Genomic DNA, 2,500 nt, shown 5'->3' on the forward strand with positions numbered 1-2,500 from the left:
AGGCCCGTCCCTGCTTAGCTTCCAAGATCAGACGAGATTGGGCTTGTTCAGGGTGGTGTGGCTGTAGGTATTGTTTTACTATTGACCTACATCTCTTCTACATCTAGAAACCAGCATTGAAGGAAGCCGGAACAAGAGAGAAGAAAAAAAGGCCTACAGGACCTGGTATTCCCAGGTGGTCTCCCATCCAAGTACTAACCAGGCCCAGCTCTGCTTAGCTTCCAAGATCAGACGAGATTGGGCTTGTTCAGGGTGGTGTGGCTGTAGGTATTGTTTTTCTATTGACCTACATCTCTTATACATCTAAAAACAAGCATTGAAGGCAGACGGAACAAGAGAGAAAAAAAAAAAGGCCTACAGCACCTGGTATTCCCAGGTGGTCTCCCATCCAAGTGCTAACCAGGCCCGGCCCTGCTTAGCTTCCAAGATCAGACGAGATTGGGCTTGTCCAGGGTGGTGTGGCTGTAGGTATTGGTTTCTTAATGACCTACATCACTTATACATTTTAAAACCAGCATTGAAGGAGGCCGGAACAAGAGAGAAAAAAGAAAAGTACTAACCAGGCCCGGACCTGCTTAGCTTTCAAGATCAGACGAGATTGGGCTTGTTCAGGGGGGTGTGGCTGTAGGTATTGGTTTCCTATTGACCTACATCTCTTATACATCTCAAAACCAGCACTGAAGGAGGTCGGAACAAGAGAGAAAAAAAAAAGCCGACAGCATCTGGTATTTCCTCGTGGTCTCCCATCCAAGTGCTAACCAGGCCCAGCCCTGCTTAGCTTCCAAGATCAGATGAGATTGGGCTTGTACAGGGTGGTGTGGCTGTAGGTATTTTTTTCCTATTGACCTACATCTCTTATACATCTCAAAACCAGCATTGAAGGAGGCCGGAACAAGAGAGAAAAAAAAAGCCTACTGCACCTGGTATTTCCAGGTGGTCTCCCATCCAAGTACTAACCAGGCCCAGCCCTGCTTAGCTTCCAAGATCAGACGAAATTGGGCTTGTTCAGGGTGGTGTGGCTGTAGGTATTGGTTTCCTATTGACCTACATCTCTTATAGATCTCAAAACCAGCATTGAAGAAAGTCGGAACAAGAGAGAAAAAAAAAGGGCCTACAGCACCTGGTATTCCCAGGTGGTCTCGCATCCAAGTACTAACAAGGCCTGGCTCTGCTTAGCTTCCAAGATCAGACGAGATTGGGCTTGTTCAGGGTGGTGTGGCTGTAGGTATTGTTTTCCTATTGACCTACATCTCTTATACATCTAAAAACCAGCATTGAAGGAAGCCGGAACAAGAGAGAAAAAAAAAAGGCCTACAGCACATGGTATTCCCAGGTGGTCTCCCATCCAAGTACTAACCAGGCCTGTCACTGCTTAGCTTCCAAGATCAGACAAGATTGGGCTTGTTCAGGGTTGTGTGGCTGTAGGTATTGGTTTCCTAATGACCTACATCACTTATACATCTCAAAACCAGCATTGAAGGAAGCCAGAACAAGAGAGAAAAAAAAAAGTACTAACCAGGCCCGGACCTGCTTAGCTTTCAAGATCAGACGAGATTGGGCTTGTTCAGGGTGGTGTGGCTGTAGGTATTGGTTCCCTATTGACCTACATCTCTTATACATCTCAAAACCAGCATTGAAGGAAGTCGGAACAAGAGAGAAAAAAAAAAGGGCCTACAGCACCTGGTATTCCCAGGTGGTGTCGCATCCAAGTACTAACCAGGCCCGGCTCTGCTTAGCTTCCAAGATCAGACGAGATTGGGCTTGTTCAGGGTGTTGTGGCTGTAGGATTTGGCTTCCTAATGACCTACATCACTTATACATCTGAAAACCAGCATTGAAGGAAGCCGGATCAAAAGAGAAAAAAAATGGCCTACAGCACCTGATATTCCCAGGTGGTCTCCCATCCATGTACTAACTAGGCCTGGCGCGGCTTATCTTTCAAGATCAGACGAGATTGTGCTTGTTCAAGGTGGAGTGGCTGTAGGTGTTAGTTTCCTATTGACCTACATCTCTTATACATCTCAACACCAGCATTGAAGGAAGCCAGAACAAGAGAGAAAAAAAAAAGGCCTACAGCACCTGGTATTCCCAGGTGGTCTCCCATCCAAGTACTAACCAGGCCCGGCCCTGCTTAGCTTCCAAGATCAGATGAGATTGGGCTTGTTCAGGGTGGTGTGGCTGTAGGTATTGTTTTCATATTGACCTACATCTCTTATACATCTCAAAACCAGCATTGAAGGAGGCCGGAACAAGAGAGAAAAAAAAAGCCTACAGCACCTGGTATTTCCAGGTGGTCTCCCATCCAAGTACTAACCAGGCCCAGCCCTGCTTAGCTTCCAAGATCAGACGAGATTGGGCTTGTTCAGGGTGGTGTGGCTGTAGGTATTGGTTTCCTATTGACCTACATCTCTTATACATCTAAAAACCAGCATTGAAGGAAGCCGGAACAAGAGAGAAAAAAAAAAGCCTATAGCACCTGTTATTCCCAGGTGGTCTCCCA

The 2,500-nt window shown here is 46.5% G+C and overlaps 3 non-coding genes and 7 pseudogenes across 3 annotated transcripts; all 10 read right to left on the reverse strand.

Moving 5' to 3' along the window:
* Positions 1 to 150: 150 nt before the first annotated feature.
* On the reverse strand, positions 151 to 269 carry LOC142124729 (5S ribosomal RNA; annotated as a pseudogene).
* An 82-nt stretch (positions 270 to 351) lies between these two features.
* LOC142124688 (5S ribosomal RNA) lies at positions 352 to 470 on the reverse strand. Its single transcript, XR_012684788.1, has one exon. It is a non-coding gene; the product is annotated as a 5S ribosomal RNA (ribosomal RNA).
* Positions 471 to 710: 240 nt separating this feature from the next.
* On the reverse strand, positions 711 to 829 carry LOC142124999 (5S ribosomal RNA; annotated as a pseudogene).
* A 79-nt stretch (positions 830 to 908) lies between these two features.
* LOC142124805 (5S ribosomal RNA) lies at positions 909 to 1,027 on the reverse strand (annotated as a pseudogene).
* Positions 1,028 to 1,108: 81 nt separating this feature from the next.
* On the reverse strand, positions 1,109 to 1,227 carry LOC142124994 (5S ribosomal RNA; annotated as a pseudogene).
* An 81-nt stretch (positions 1,228 to 1,308) lies between these two features.
* LOC142124989 (5S ribosomal RNA) lies at positions 1,309 to 1,427 on the reverse strand (annotated as a pseudogene).
* A 241-nt stretch (positions 1,428 to 1,668) lies between these two features.
* On the reverse strand, positions 1,669 to 1,787 carry LOC142124952 (5S ribosomal RNA; annotated as a pseudogene).
* A 280-nt stretch (positions 1,788 to 2,067) lies between these two features.
* On the reverse strand, positions 2,068 to 2,186 carry LOC142124568 (5S ribosomal RNA). Its single transcript, XR_012684678.1, has one exon. It is a non-coding gene; the product is annotated as a 5S ribosomal RNA (ribosomal RNA).
* Positions 2,187 to 2,265: 79 nt separating this feature from the next.
* On the reverse strand, positions 2,266 to 2,384 carry LOC142124570 (5S ribosomal RNA). The gene has a single exon (XR_012684680.1). It is a non-coding gene; the product is annotated as a 5S ribosomal RNA (ribosomal RNA).
* Positions 2,385 to 2,464: 80 nt separating this feature from the next.
* The window catches only part of LOC142124900 (5S ribosomal RNA), a 119-nt pseudogene continuing 83 nt past the window's right edge, over positions 2,465 to 2,500 (reverse strand).

This window comes from Mixophyes fleayi, unplaced genomic scaffold, assembly GCF_038048845.1.
Source record: "Mixophyes fleayi isolate aMixFle1 unplaced genomic scaffold, aMixFle1.hap1 Scaffold_253, whole genome shotgun sequence".
NCBI classification, from domain to species: Eukaryota; Metazoa; Chordata; class Amphibia; order Anura; family Limnodynastidae; genus Mixophyes; species Mixophyes fleayi.